The following is a 16,839-nucleotide window of genomic DNA, read 5'->3' on the forward strand; positions in this document are numbered from 1 at the left end:
GACAAATATGTAAGGAAACAAATTTGTTCATTTTTAGAGGAGTCTCCCACCCCACCCCACCCCACCCCACCCCCATCCAACTCTGGCCTCCTTTGAGCAAGCCAGTAGAACTTTTTTTTTTTTTAACCTGGCTTCTACTATGGCAATTTCCGGAGTTGCTATGTGGCTGTGTTTAAAAGTCGCCTTTGGGATCCAGAGCACAATCCTTGTCACAAAGGCATTCTCCCAGTCCCAAATAGCAATGCGACCTCCTTTCAGAAGGTTGTTCTTGTTTCTGTAGACCCATAAAGGAGTTCAAGCTGTTGATCTTGACCGTGGTTGTCGAGTCAGCCTCTCATGGGCACCTCATGGGAAGCGGAGCAAACTATGCCAGTCTGTGCTATCACCAGGTCTGGGAGGGGAAGCCAACCGTGGCGGGCCAGAGGTCGATGTGTGGATGGAGATGATCAGGTCTTTCGTCCTTATTCTATTTCAGTCTGGAAACATCACATTTGTGAGTGGTGATACTGAGAGGGTTGTGGGAGGGTGGATTGGAAAGAGGGAACTGATTACAAGTATCTACATATGACCTCCTCCCTGGGGGACGGACAACAGAAAAGTGGGTGAAGGGAGACATCGGAGCGGTCAAGATCCTGCCTTTTCAATTCCTCCATAGGGAGGCATGGTTGACGGTCATGGTCAACCCCAATGGCTGGATTGAATTCACCTGGCCCAGATGGGCCAATCCAGGTGTAATGCCCACCTAGGTGTACCACCCCTTCCTGGCCGGAAGTTTGAACCTGAGCATATGTAATGGATGACCCAGTCCCTATGCTAAACCACCTAATAGTATTTGCAAGATGCCAAGCACCGTTCTAAGCTTTTTGTGTATAATAATTCAATTATTCCACTTAACAAGCCTATGTGTGGACTCTATTTGGCCTCCTTTTACAGATGAAAAATCAGTGGCACAGGATGATAAAGTCATGAGCCTAGGACCACACAGTGAGGAAGTGGGAAGGAGAGATTTGGACCCAGGCTGCAGAGCCCATGCCTTGGGTGCCTACAGCTGCCATGTAGGACACAGAAAAGCATGGAGCAGACTCGGCGTAAGACATTAGGGAGTTGGGAGGACTGTAGCATGAATGTATGTGCTATGACTTCATGAGAGTAGCTGCTACTCAGATCCAGAAGAGAATACAAGCCTTTTGCAAAAAATATTTTTGCCAAGAGAGTGGAAAACTGCATCTTGTGCGAAATCCCCCAACCTGCACATGTGCATAGCTATTTCAGAAGGTTCCAAACAATGTGTGCTGTGCGGCAAACCAAACTGAGCTCAGGGGGAGCTGGTCTGTGGGTTATGTTAGCCAGAAAGTGAGCAGTTTGAACTCACCAGCCACCACTCCAAGGGAGAAAGAGGAGGCTTTCTGCTCCCATGGACTTACAGCCTTCAAAGTGGCAGGGAGCATTTCCATGCGTCCTATGATTAGGATCTCCGAGGGTGAGGGTGGAGTTGGTTGAGACCTGTCTTCAGGGCATTTCCCAGAAGGGCTTCCTGCAGTGGCTCTGCCTTCAGGAATGTCTGATGACCTTGAGGGCAGCAAAGTCCTAAACACACTCGGGCAGTGGTTCTCAACCTTACTAATACAGGTCCTCTTGTTGTGGTGATGCCCCCCTCCCCCAACCATTAAATGATTTTCTTGCTACTTCATCACTGTAATTTTTCTACAGTTATGAATTGGGTGAGCCCTGTGAAAGGGTCATATGACTCCCAAAGGGGTCGCAACCCACAGGTTGAGAACCACTGCACTAAGGGTTCCCCTCCCAGGCAGCCCTACCAGTGTCTGGTGTGCATAGTTCTGTGAGGTGAGAGAAATGGACTTAGTGTCTGCTTCTGGTGACAGTTGATGCAGGTGGGCTTTCTCCCTATGTCAAATCCCTCTCAAGCCATTTGTCACCACAACAGAGGGAGCCATGCACAAAAAAGCAAGAAGAGGATGCAGCACAGCAGGACAGCAAGCAGAACAATGATTGAATAAGCACAATTCACTTCAATCATGAATCGGGTGCCCCTGAGATGTGAGGAAGACTCCAGTCTAGTGACATTAGATCAGGTTTAGGGATTGAGTGAAGGGACCCCTCTTGGCTCCCCTCAGCCCCTATTTTGCTTTCCCATTGACCCTGACCCTTGCATCGTGATTGGTCCTTATTCCAGCATGATGGTTGGTTTCATAACCACGGCTTATGGGAATGTGTTAGTCGATAGGTTATACAGGCACAGCCTCTGGAATGGGTAAGTGAGGAGGCGATTTGGGCTCGTTCATGCAGACCACTAGTTGTCCTTGACATGACTGGTAGAATGGATCATGTGAAGTGATTTGAGATCGGCGTTGAGATCTGATAGGTCATGCAGACTTCTAGCTGATCCTGGCAGTACCCTATTTTAAGGAAACAGAATGTTTGGCGTTTAAGTCGTATTTGAGCTTAAATTTTGAGCAATAGGCTGTGGCTCACAGTTAGAGTCTATGTGGAGACCCTACATCCATTTTGAGGGGCCACAGATTCAGCCACCATTGAGTTCTTTCCTACTGCTGACTGGCAGTGGAAAGTTTGTCCCTCAGGCAGTGTGCTTGCGTCCACTCCCCGGGCCAGACTCAACGATATATGGTAGTGTGCACATCCCAATGAATGTCCCGCTCATGCTCTCACAGGCCCTCCTGAAACTCCATGAATTGATCTGTCTTCAGTCACAATTTTGTGACAAAGTTGTTTGTTTTCTATGTCTTATTTAAGTTTTCAGGAGCCCAGGTGGTAATGCTGGATAGTGTTGGACTATTAAGAGCAAGGTCGCTGGTTCAAAGCCACTAGTCATTCCACAGGAGAAAGATGAGGTTATTGCTTCCTGTAAAGGTAGCAACTTCAGGATTCCTACACAGAGTCACTATGAGTCAGAGTCAGCAGGACAGAATGGGTGTCATTTTATTTAAGTCACTGTGGCTGTGGGTCCTTCCGACACCATTGTGGCCTCATGCGGATGCTGTCCTTCATCCAGAACAGCAGTTTGTGCCTTTTTCTTGTGTAAAACTTAGCAAAGGAGTTCCTAATAAAATATAGTTGAATTGGGAGTCATTTTCCCCTAAAAACAAAGTAAATACACAAATAGAAATGAGACTATGGTGCTAATAACCAGTTGGAGAGTTGAGAGAGCTGAACTCTCAATCCTGATAGAAACCCATTGTGACTGAGCACCTGCTCAAGGTCATCCACAGCCTATGAGGTTGAGCCTATGTGTTGGGGAGTACTTGTGTACATAAAGTTAACAATTTATCTTTCTAAAGATTCTGTCTAAAACTTACTTTAAATAATAAGTTTTCCCCTGGGATAGGTAAAGTTCAGGGAGTTTTACACCCTAGCATCCACCCACTCTCAGCAATCATCATGTTAGGCCAGAGGAGGCAAATCACACCCACTACCCAGGGAGCACTGCTTCCAAAAGCACATTGCCTGTGCCGGGGCAGAGGGGAGGTACCCGGACCAGAAATGCTGACAGAGTGGAACCAGAGAGCTCAGCCCCCAGCTTCCCGAGGGAGCAGCTGTGATGGTTCACTTCTGGATGAATATGTTTAAGCAAAGGCCAAGGGCATGACTTGGGCAGCACGAAAAGCAGATGTGCAGAGGTTGTTCACTGCATTCCAGAAGGTCAGACACTCTCCGGAGGCTCCTTGGCTCAATGGCAGGAAGTCATTGGTGGCTTCCACCTTCAATCCCAAAAGGTCACTGCCGTCCAGTGGATTCCAACCACAGTGACCCTATATGGAGTTTTCAAGACTGTAAATCTTCATGGGAGCCAGCAGTCTCATTGTCCCCCTTGGGACAGGGAGCTAGCAGCCCGTTTTGCCACCAGGGCTCCTTCCTCTCTAATTCTGGATCCAGTCCCTCCGAATATCCTGCCCTGCCCTTGTCTAGGCTTCTTAAATGCGTTCCACGCAGCTTATTTTAGTCTGGGTGCATTCGAGAAACAAATCCACAGAAAAACTTATGTATAAGAGAGTTGTGTGTAAAGGGTGAGTGCACATCAAGAAAACATGCTCGTATGTGCTTATGCACCCGCTTTGTCTTCAGCGATCATGTCGGGGTAGGCTGGTGTGCTTTTTCCATGTGGGCTTTGTTGTTTCTTAGCTAGATGGCCCCCTGTTTATCTTCCAGCCTTTAAGACCCCAGACGCTATATCCTTTGATAGCCGGGAACCATGGTGCTTAACTACTACACCACCAGGGTTCATTAGCATGTGACTTATCACCTGTCAAAATAGCAGGAGACCAGGTTTCTCCTTTGTGGCCACACCAGGTACTGACAGAACCAAGAACAGAGACACATTTATATATCTTGATTATCATTTGCATATTATATGCCAGGAATCCTTGGAAGTGTCTTGGAATTGTTCTACTCTGGTTCAAATTTCACACACCCTCCCAGTTTCCATACTTACTCTGCCAAACCCCTAGTAACTGATTTGCACCTCCTATCAACTTGGGGAAAAGACCCTATGCCACATATAGAAGTGGACATACTTGGTACCCAGAAAACCTGTTCAGTGTTTTGAGGGCGGCTCAGCAAACAAAATGGGCACAGTGATTAAGCATTCAGCTGCTAACACAACGGTCAACTCTCTAGTGGTTGTGAAAGAGAAGGGTATGGTAGTTGACCCCCCAAAAGAGTTACAAACTTGGAAACCCTACGGGTATTTGTATAGGGTCGCTATGTGTTCCAATTGAGATGATTGTCATAGGTTGGGTTTGGTTTAACCCGTCTTACTGAGGAGACTCCTTCTTTACACGCGATCAGTTACTTTAGAGGAAAAAGACATGCCTGTCCCAGAACAATCCAAGGACTGGTAAAGGCAACACCCACAAAGACACTCCCTCTGCCTGCCTAACTCTAAAATGCTGCCCATAAAACACTCTGCCTGGTAATATCTGGGCAGCACACTGGGGAGGTGCAGCAAATGTGTGTTGAATGTATGAGGCCATTTCATAGTTTGGTTGCACGATCAGGGTGTCTGTCATAAAGCGCATCTCTTTGACTCCACCTCTCAGCAGAGATGAACACAAGCTTCCCGTTTTTTTCTCGGCAATGTCCTTGTCAAATAAAAGTTCCTTGTAGATCAGTAACTTGCCACAGAGCAAAAGATATGGGAAGAGGCTCATCTTTCTCCTGGCTGTGAAATAGAATGGCAAGCCCCTCCCTTCAACACACACACACACACACACACACACGCACGCACGCACACACGCGCGCGCACACACACCTCTGCCTTACAACTACATTCGGTTGATTAGCAAACAAAGCTCTACAACCCAACTATGTGTTTTTCTTCTCCAGAGGAATGACGGACTTACATACCCTGCATTGTCTTTTTTTAATGGAATTGCCCCAGTTCTCCTCACCTTTCCTTAGATAGTGCAGTGAACTATTAGATGACTGCAGGTATTGAAAACTAGTACTGATTTCCAGTTTGTGTCACCTTTGGCTTTGAGCACCCTCCACTTCTCTAGTAAGCTTTCCATTGCTTTGGGGAAAATTTTCTCTTTCTGAATTTATTATGTGAGGGGGGAAGGGTAATAATTAATGTGCCTATGGAGGACTATCCTTCATGACCTAAACTCATTAAGGGGCAGTGCCTGATGGAGCATCAGGTTGGAGGAAGGCCTATTAACAACCTGCATTATACAGATGACACAATTTTGCTGAAAATGAGAAGGACTTGATTCACTTGCTGATGAAGATGAAGGATTAAAGCCTTCAGTTTGGATTATGACTCAAGGTGGAGAAAGCCCAGACCCTCACAACTGGACCTATTGATAACATCATGATAAATGGAGGAAAGTTCGAAATTGTCAAGGATTTTGTCTTGCTTGAATCCACAATCAATTCTCATGGAAGCAGCAGAGAAGAGAACAAATGACACATTTCACTAGTCAAATCTGCTACACGAGACCTCTTTAAAGTGTTGAAAAGCAAGAGATTACTTTGAGGACTGGGGCGGGTTGACCCAGGCCATGGTATTTTCAACTGTCTCATATTTATGTGAAAGTTGAACACTGAATAAGGAAGACCAAAGAAGAATAGATATATTTGATTAATAGTGATGTAAAAGAGTAATGAATGTACCATGGACTGCCAAAAGAACAAACCCATCTAACTTGGATGAAGGACAGCCAGAATGTTCCTCAGGGCAAGGATAATGTGACTTCGCTTTAACTTTGACATGTTGTCCGGAGAGATCAGTCCCTGGAGCAGGACATCGTGTTCTGGAAAGTAGAGGGGCAATGAAAAAGAGGAAGGCCTTCAACAAATGGGATTGACACAGTGGCTGCAACAATGGGCTCAAACTTAAGAACAACTGTGAGAATGGTACAGTACCTGGCAGTGTATGATTATGTTGTATGTATGGTCACAATGAATCCAAACCCTCCCTATGACACTGAACAACAACAACAACAACATGACTGAATCCTCTGGGAGGACTCTTGAATGTGAGAAAAATGGAACGAAGCCAGCGGAAGGATTGGAGGATGTCTTAAGTTCCTGTCTTAATCTCCTTAACCAAAAATTATCCAACAAGTCAGTAGCCTTAAAACACTTTTCCCACTGCTTTGAAGCTTACAGGTTCAAATTTGGGGTGCGACTCTAGGTCAGGGTCCTTCTTTGTGGATACCAGAAAGTTCCTTGGCATTCCTCGCTATCTTTCTCCCCGTACTGTGTGTTACTGGGTCTATCCTGGCCTTTAACTCAGAAGTGTTTAGGTTTAGGCTCAAGCCTATTCTCATATGGCCTCATTTTTTTTTAACATTTTATTAGGGACTCATACAACTCTTATCACAATCCATACATATACATACATCAATTGTATAAAGCACATCTGTACATTCTTTGCCCTAATCATTTTCTTTTTTTACATTTTATTAGGGGCTCATACAACTTTTATCACAATCCATACATATTCATACATCAAATGTATAAAGCACATCCGCACATTCCCTGCCCCAATCATTCTCAAAGCATTTGCTCTCCACTTAAGCCCTTTGCATCAGGTCCTCTTTTTTTTCCCTCTCCCTCCCCGCTCCCCCCTTGCTCATGTACCCTTGGTAATTTATACATTGTTATTTTGTCATATCTTGCCCTATCCCGAGTCTCCCTTCCCCCCCTTCTCTGCTGTCCATCTCCCAGGGAGGAGGTCACATGTGGATCCTCGTAATCAGTTCCCCCTTTCCAACCCACTCACCCTCCACTCTCCAGCATCGCCCCTCTGACTGACCCATCTCCTCTTCTAAACCCCTCTATGAGGGGATCTCCAGTGGCCATATGGCCTCATTTATATTACAAAAGAACTCCCTTCGTTTCAAACAGGATCATGTCCACCAAGGCTCAAATTTCTCACATATTTTGAGGGGGCTACAGATCAATCCATAATGGTTCTTTTGGGTAGCTGTAACAAATGGCTACCAATCGAGTGACTTAAACAGCAGGCATCTGTTCTCTCACTTTTCTGAAGGGCAAAGGGTTAAAATTAAGGTGTGGGCAAGATTCATTCCTTCTGAGAGCTCTGAAGGAGAATCAAAGTAGCCTCTCTCTGCTTCTGGTCACTGCTGCTAATCCTTGATATTTCTTGGCTTATAGATGCACTGATCCAATCTCTGCCAGTGTCTTCACACGGGGTCTCTGTGTGCCCACTCCTCTTCTTATAAGAACACACCAATCAGTGCATGTAGCATCCATCTGAAATCTAAACCCAGAAAGATGGAGCTCTTGAAATCCTTAACTAAGCACATCTGCCAAGACCTCCTCTCCAAGTAAGGCCATAGCCTCAGGTTCCATGTGAACATGAATGTGTGTTTGTGAATGTGATTTAATGTACTACAGAGGGCACGCTTTGGCCTCATGAGGAGTGTTTCGCCAGTACCGGCTTCACAGCCCTGAGATTTCCCAGGCATTTGCCACATTTTCTTGTCTTCCCACCATTTATCCACCATTAGGCCTTTTCCCCTAAGTTAGTCAAGCATCAGTTTCTGTCACTTGTGATCATGACCCTCCCTCCCGCCCAGGTCACAAATTTAAACTGATACAGGCAGTTTCTTTAATGAGCACTATGTTATCCTGATTAGCAAGCATTGCTAAGGAGGGAGGATGAATCAGTGAGAACCCGCTTGCTTCATCTAGCTTTGGGGGCAGTCCACAGAGGATTGATCCCTGAGCCACTAACGAATTTTGCAACTGTCACAGAACAATGCAAATAAGTAAGATCCACATCTGCTGAACACCATCATGAGGTCAAACTGTGTGTAAATAAATGCCTGTTTCAAAGAGTGAGTAAATCCTAAGGTAAGGAGTGACAGGGCTTTGTTGGCATAAACCCAGCAAGGCATTATGGGTCGGATATTAATGAACTCATGCTCCTGGGCCTCACAGAGCCCCAGCTCAACTGCTTCAGCTTGTTGACAAACAAGCACTACCCGGAGAGAGCACTACCATTTCGATGAACAGGGTTGGTTGGGGATGATGCTTCCTAACTTGCATTTTAATACAAATTTGATGCTTCATCTGAGCAATGTGGAAAGAGCATTCAGATAAAAGAGAGGGACAAACATCAAGTGCCCAGAGGATGAAACTTCTATCTAATCTGTGCCCACTGGAATTGCTTCGTGGGAAGGTATTTTTTGGTGGTGTTGGGTTGTTCCCCTACCTTGCTCCAAGCCTTCCTCCTCATGCCCACCCCCACCCCAGCATACATCCTACTGGGAGAATGTCTCTGAATAATGAAGTTTTAATAAATGAAGCTTTAATGAGCCTGATAGTCTGCCTAAGACCCCTTCAAACTGTAGTCTTTCATTTGTATTCTTCCATCCTTTTTGAAGAAATGAACCTGATGGCAGGTAGTATGTTTCCTTTCCAGGATGAGCTGATAGAGCCTCTCGCTGCTGCAGTGGGAGGTGAAACATTAAAAGGCCCTCTGTGGCCATGAGACATGCCCACTCTCCAAGAGACCCTGGGCAGGTTTGCTGAAGCTCCTCCTCAGAATTGACTAGTGGCCCTGGTCCACCCATCTCAACCAACCCAGTCTTCATTTGCACTCCATGCCCTCTCTGAGCTCCAAATGCATGCTTCATTTGAGGATGACAAAGCCTCTATTTTCTGAGAAGATGCGCAGACATGTGAACTAATCAATGCTCCCCCTGTCCCCGGGGAGTGTGAAATTCTCCCATCATGACCCACCAGCTTCCCTGGAAATTCCTGTCTTAACTCAGGCACTTAATATCATTGGTGTCTCGGCTTCCTTCCTTCTTGCACATCCCCCAGGCATTAACTGTCATCCTTCCTCTCCCTAAAATATACTTTGAATCTATTCACTTCATGCCATCCCTACTGCCCCAAGGTGTGTCTTGCATTGACTATGAAACTAGATTCTGTATCCATTTTCCAGGGCTGTCAAAACAAAGCATCGTAAATCAGGTGGCTTTTAAGAACAGTCCACCACCTGTCTATCAGTTCGTGGTGCAGTGGTAGCTAGAGTGTTGCTGTGAAATTGGAAGCCGTGCCACCGATATGACAAACCCCAGAAGGGTCAGCAACGATGGGCAGGCTTCAGTTGAACCTCGAGCCCTGTGGTGCTCAACCTTCCTTTAATACAATTCCTCATGTTGTGGTGACCCCCAACCATAAAATCATTTTCCTTGCTACTTCATAACTGTAATTTTGCTACTGCCATGAATCGGGTGACTCCTGTTAAAAGGTCGCTGGACCCCAAAAGGGGTCACAACCCACAGATTGAGAACCACTGCTCTAGCCTAAGGCAGACTAGGAAGAAAGACCTGGTGATCTACTTCCAAATATTAACAAATGAAAGCCTTATGGGTCACAACAAAATATGGTCCTATAGAGTGCTGGAAGATGAGCCACTGACCTGCACACAACAGCTACAAAAATAGACTCAAACACACCAACAAAGGCCTGCTGAACTCCAAAGCCCTAACAAACCCACTGCCCTCAAGTCCATGCCAACTCATAGCGGCCCTATAGGCCAGGGGCGAACTGTGTATTAGTCTGGGTATGCTAGAGAAAACTCGAGGGAGACTCATGTGTATGACAGAGAGTTGGTGGTTTTTAAAAATCATTTCCCTATTATTTAATCATTTTATTAGGGATTCATACAACTCTTATCACAATCCATCCATCCATCCATTATAAAGCACATTTATACATTCATTGCCCTCATCATTGTCAAAACATTTGCTCTCCACATAAGCCCCTGGCACCTGCTCCTCGTTTTTCTCCTCCCTCCCCACTCCCCCCACCTTATGAACCCTTGATAATTTTATTGGGGGCTCATACAACTCTTATCACAGTCATTCCATCCATCCATCCATCCATCCACCCATTGTGTGTCAAGTACATTTGTACATGTGTTGCCCTCATCATTCTCAAAACATTTGCTTTCTACTTGAGCCCTTGGTATCAGCTCCTCATTTCCCCACTTCCATCCTCCCCCCCCTCATAAATTCTTGATAATATATAAATTATTTTGTCATCTCTTACACATCAAACATCTCACTTCCCCCACTTTTCTCTTGTCCGTCCCCCAGGGCAGAGGTTTTATGTAGATCCTTGTAATCGGTTCACCCTTTCTACCCCACCTTCCCTCCACCCTCCTGGTATTGCCACTCTCACCACTGGTCCTGATGGGATCACCTCTCGTGGATTCCCTGTGTTTCCAGCTCCTGTCTGTACCAGAGTACATGTTCTGGTCTAATTCTACCTTATAAATCAAGAGAGAGAGTTTTATATCAAACAGTAATTTTACATTAAGCAAACGTCCCAGCCCAGTGCAGATCAAATCCATAAGTCTGATATTAGCCCATATGTCTGATACCAATCTATACATTCCTTTTCAGACCCATAAAACATGTGCAGTGATGCTGAATGCAGGATAATCACAGGCCAATGGGTGGAAAGTCTTGTGGATCCAGTGGCATTGTAAGCATCTCAGTGCTGGCAGCGATCTCTCTGAGGCTTCTTTGGCTTCAGAGGTCTGGTCGCATCCATTTGGCTTGCCTTGTGCAATGTCTCCCAGGAGTAGCAGAGAGAGAGAGAGAGAGGTGTCTTCCACCTCCAAGGAGGAAGTACCAGATTTCTCAGAGTTCTCAAGAGAAGGCTATGCCCACATAAAAATCTCACTGACTATCTCCAGATTGGCAGCCTAGACTCCACGCCTACACTCCTAATCCTTATCGTGAAACAAGATTAGGTGACTACCACAGGCTCCTAATCCATAACAAGCCCATTTATTTTTTCCCTGCATACCGACGCCAATCCAATACCCAAAGCTTTACCCAAAGGGTGGAGATCTACTTCTAAAACATGAATATAGAAAAATCGTTTTTGCTTGAAGGCTCTCAAGGAAATGCTCACCGAAAACTCCATTCCTATTATCTCACCTCCCCCAAATTAGTCTTCTTCTGGGCTTTTAGTCACACCAAGGTCTCTCCTGCCCCAAGGACTTTACATGCACTGTCATCTCTTCCAAGCCCTGAAGTGCCAAGTTCAAAGTTCCAGTTAATCTCCCTGATCCTGAATTTTAAGAACTGTGTGTGTGGGAGGGAAGGGGTTGGGCTGTTTGTTGAACTGCTGGGTTTTGGAGCCATTTGCTATGCAACCTCATTTTGTCAATGACTGGTTAATTAATGCAGCATTCATTTGCCCTTCTTCCACATACAGCACATGGCTTGTATCTTTGGGATCACTCTTCCACCATGCTCCATCTCCATGCTTCTGCTGGCATTGACCCAATCTGCCAGCTCCAGGCCTGGCTAGTCAGGGCATGACTTTCCTCTGTCCAAAGGGACTTGGTCAGACTCAGTATGTGACTCATGCTAGGTTAATGATATCTAACCCTAAAAAATGCCCCAGAAACAATTGCCCCATTGCCAATGAGTCCATTTTGAATCATAGAAGGTCCCTGTGGGGTTTCTCAGACTGTAAATATTTATGTGAGCAGAAAGTTCCATCTTTTTCCCTATGAGGTAGCTGGTAGGGTAGCACTGCCAACCTTGCAGTTAGCAATCCAATGCTTACCTGATAGTACCACCAATGATTAGAAAGGAAAAGAGCCTCTCTCTAATAGAATTCCTGAGCTTCTAGATAAAACTACAGCTGTCATCAGGAAGCCTGCGTGAAACTCAAAAGGAAACAGCTCTGAAAGGAAAAGGTTCAAACTCTGATGGTATCAACTGAGTGCCAGAACCCAGCTATTCCTGATGCTCTGTCCCCAGACCTACAAATTCCATAAACCTACCCATTAATTCCTTCTTCTGTTCCTTCCCTTCTCATGCCCCAAGGTACTTTGACTTAGCTTTGAAGGCACTCACAACTTCACGGGTTCTGCCTTGCACAGGTGTCTGCTTGCTTCCAGTTCAGTCCTGACATTGTCCCTATCTTTAGCCATGTTAGGCTTGAGTCCTAGAGCTTTCCTTTGCTTGTCTCTATTGCTCTTGTCCTATGAAGTCTGTGGCTTTATCTTTAAGTCTAAGTCCTGCCCTTTCGCTTTCGTAGAAATCTGTCTCTGTATCTTGGCTCGTGGCAGGTTGTGTCCTTCAAAGATGACTGTCCTAATGTTTCACATCACACATTCTCTTGTTACGAGTTTGTGTTCACTTTTCCAGAAACAGGGCCCGCTTTCCCTCTTCCTTGCATCTTGGCAGGCCTTTGACTATGGCAGAAGTGTTGCTCTGTGACTTCCACCTGGTCGTATTGGGTTGTTCACCATTGGGACCCTGTCAGGATGTTGCAAGGAAGACCAGGCCAAATGAAAATGTCACATATAGGGTTCTTCTTGAGCTCCAACCAATAGAAGTATCAGTCGTGTGAAGGAGTGAGTCTTAAGAGAGCTGCAGCCTCTGTCCTTTGAGCTACCCCAGCTAATGCTTGATGAAGCCAAAACTAGTGTTCTCACTGTGCTCTGCCCAGATTGCAGATTTGTGAGCAAAATTGATATCATCATTACTTTAAGATGTTATTTGTGGGGATACTTTCTGTTAGCAGCAGATCATCAGAATACTGCCTAATCAGACTGCATTGCCAGTTTTACTCTCTGTCTCCATATATATACATACATATATATCTATATATCTATATACAGATATATATATATGTATATGTATATATATCTCCTCCACTCTTCTGTCAGTTGGTTGTCCTATAATGGTTTGTGTATTGTTATGATGCTGGAAGCTCTGTTACCAGAATTTCAAATACCAGCAAGATTGCCCATGGTGGACAGGTTTCAGTGAAGCTTCTAGACTAAGACAGACAAGGAAGAGGAGCCTGCCAGTCCACTTCCAAAAATTACTGAAAGAAAACCTTATGGAGCACAAGAGAACACTGACTGACTAATGTGTTTTGGACACACTATCAGTGGACAATTGCTAGAGGAAGACATCATATTTGATGAAATAGAGGGACATGGAAGATCTTTATTGAGGCAGATTGACCTAATCGCTGCAACAATGGACTTCAACATTCAGGAATGTGTGACAATGGTGCAAGATCAGACAGCACTCCATTCCATTTCATATAAGGTCTCCATGGATCACAGTAGACTTGATGGCACTCTCTATATGTTTGTCTTCAGTGACTTCCCATAGGGCTGCTCTGCCTGGCAGCCTCTATTCTTCATGCTTCCAAATGGGGAGCACAACAGGTCCATAGTCACTGATATTCCCCTCAATCCCCAGGTCAAGTAAGGAGGCATGAAAATATGTTGTTCTCTTTGCCTTGTCTCTCTTCCTTTTCCCCTCCTCCAACAGGGCTAGAGGGGGTAAATACTTACCTTGCAGTCTAGAAGAGAATTTCTTCCACACCAAAATCTTCTCCTTCCTCAAAAGGCACATACATGCTTTTCTCCTTGTTTTGAATTAAAATGGCAGATGGGATGGTAGGAAAGAAAATGAACTAGTCTAACAGAATGGCCAAACAGATTTACCTTCCACATAAGAATGTAAATAACTCCTCAATCTTGTTATAGAGTCATGATATGATGAGCTCCATCAAAGCAGAGTAGAACACCACGGAGGTCAGACCAGAAAGACCATATTGAGTTGATTTTGTATGAGAGATTCTAGTTGCTAATTATACTTTTCATAACAGACAGATGGCAGGTATAGAAGCCCAGACTTAAAATGTATTTATCTAATTGCCTGCCTAAATATATGTTTGCAATATGGTCTTCAAAGGGAATACTTTCTTTACCTTAAATTCCATTTCTTTTTCCCCTCTTTTATGTAATTTTATTGAAGTATCATTGATGTACAATAAACCATAGTGTGTTTTGCTCTTTGAGGTTTTTAAAAAGAATCATTTTATTGGGGGCTCCTACAACTCTTATCACAATCTATACATACATCCACTGCATACATTTGTTGCCATCATCATTCTCAAAACATTTGCTTTCTACTTGAGCCCTTGGTAGTAGCTCCTCATTTCCCCTCCTTCCCCCTCCCCCTCCCTCATGGACCCTTGATAATTTATAAATTATTATTCTGTCCTATCTTACACTGTCCGACATCTACCTTCACCCACTTTTTTGTTGTCCCTCCCTCATGGAGGAGGTTATATGTAGATCCTTGTATTCAGATCCCTCTTTCTACCCCACCTTTCCTCCACCCTCCTGTTATTGCTACTCTCAGCACTGGTCCTGAAGGGGTCATCTTTCCTGGTTTCCCTGTGTTTCCAGTTCCTATATGGACCAGTGTATATTCTCTGGTCTAGCCAGGTTTGTAAGGTAGAATTGGGATCATGATAGTGGGCGCGGTAGAATTTAGGAACGAGAAGAAAGTTATATGTTTCATCGTTGCTACACTGCATCCTGATTGGCTCATCTCCTCCCAGCGACCCTTCTGTAAGGGGTTGTCCAGTTGCCTACAGATAGATCTTGGATCCCCTAACTGTACCCCCCTCATTCACAATGATATGATTTTTTTTGTTCTTTCATGCCTGATACCTGATCCCTTCTGCATCTTGTGATCACACAGGCTGGTGTGCTTCTTTCATGTGCACTTTATTGGTTCTGAGTTAGATGGCCACTTGTTAACCTTCTAGTCTTTAAAACCCTAGACTCTTTATCTTTTGATAGCTGGCTCCATAAGCTTTCTTCACCTCATTTATTTATACACCCACCTTTTGTCTTGAGTGATTGTGTCGGGAAGGTGACCATCATGGAATACCAGTTCCTTAAATTCCATATCTATAGGCTTAAGTCTTACCCACAGGAAGCTTATTTTTATTTTATCCCTTGAACAAAATCTTGCAATAATTTTCTCTTTTTGGGTAAGTCCATCCTCAATCACATATCCTTTAACATTTACAAGAATTTATCTGTAACCAACCCCATTTACATAGTCTCATTCATGCTATTTCCACAATAATTGTAATAACCCTATTTTTTAGAATCGGCAGAAAGCATCAGCATTAATATCCCATTGCCACTGAGTTGATTTCAACTCATGGGTACCTTATAGGACAGAATAGTATTGCCTCATGGGTTTCCAAGGCTGAAAAAAAATCTCTTTATTGTGAGTTGGGTGAAGGTTTACAGAATACATCCGTTTTCCATTTGACAGTTCACACATATTTTGCTTCATGATATTGACTGCAATCTGCTCAACGTAATATCACTTATCGCACTTCCTCCTTGTATTTCCTGTTTCCATTCCCCTTCTTTCCTGACCCTTCTGAACTTTATCTTTGAATAAATTATATCCTTTTGATTCAAATAGTTGATTAGTGTTACTTTTTATCTTATAGATCTACCTATTGTTTGGCTGAAGATTGAGCCAAGGGAGTGAGTTCAGTTCCAGAACTGAAGGTGCCTAAGGACAACATTCTTGTGGGTTCCAAGAATCTCTCTCTGAGCAATACCCCTGAACTTTTAAAATAAGTTTAAACTTTGTTGCACATATTTCTCCTATTCTATCCCAAAATTCCAAAGCAAACTCATTATCATTGTGTTGAAGCTGACTCAAAGAGACCCTACAAGATGGAATAGAACTTCACCCTTTGATTTTCCAAGGCTTAAAACTTTACCAGAGTAGACAAACTCATATTTCTCACATGGAGCAACTGATAGGGTAGAACCACTTACTTTGTGGTTAGGAGCTCAATGAGGAGTCCACTCTGCCATTAGAGCTCGTTTAGAATGCTAACCAGGATTCCCTAATGCTATCCCTCTCAGATCAGTTGGTAGTGGTAATAAATGTAAATCTTAAGGGGGTCAGACTTCCACATCGTAACTCTTCCTTGGGGAAGATGGTGGGTTTGAACTGCTGATTGATTAGCCCTTAAGTGCTTAATTACTGCCTCGCCAGGGTTCTCCTTAACATCAGAACAGTGGACACTTATTGGTTTATCTTTCTGGTCTCTGTTCCCTAAAAATTGCACTTCATCCACAGGGTTTTCTTCCACAACACACAGCTGCTAGTGTTTTTGGTTTGTTTTTCCACATGACTCACCTTCCTGGTCAAAGCTGATTTGTCCAGGGGTAAACACACAATGAAAACATAGCCATATTTGCACACTACAAAATTTGAAGTGAGACAGCAAGCTATTTGTTGAGTTTTTTGAATGACAGAAGTCTAAAAGGAAGTGTTGTGATACAGGAAACAGTGAGTTTTGATGTCCAGGATTTATACTGGGGACCCAGTTGGCACTCTGAATGACTATTCAAAGTGATGGTATGAATCCTCCTCTTCCATGACCTACACATATAATAGATATAACCACTAAGTCCATGATTTGACAAATGTCTTATGT

The sequence above is a fragment of the Tenrec ecaudatus genome, chromosome 11, assembly GCF_050624435.1.
Source record: "Tenrec ecaudatus isolate mTenEca1 chromosome 11, mTenEca1.hap1, whole genome shotgun sequence".
NCBI lineage: Eukaryota > Metazoa > Chordata > Mammalia > Afrosoricida > Tenrecidae > Tenrec > Tenrec ecaudatus.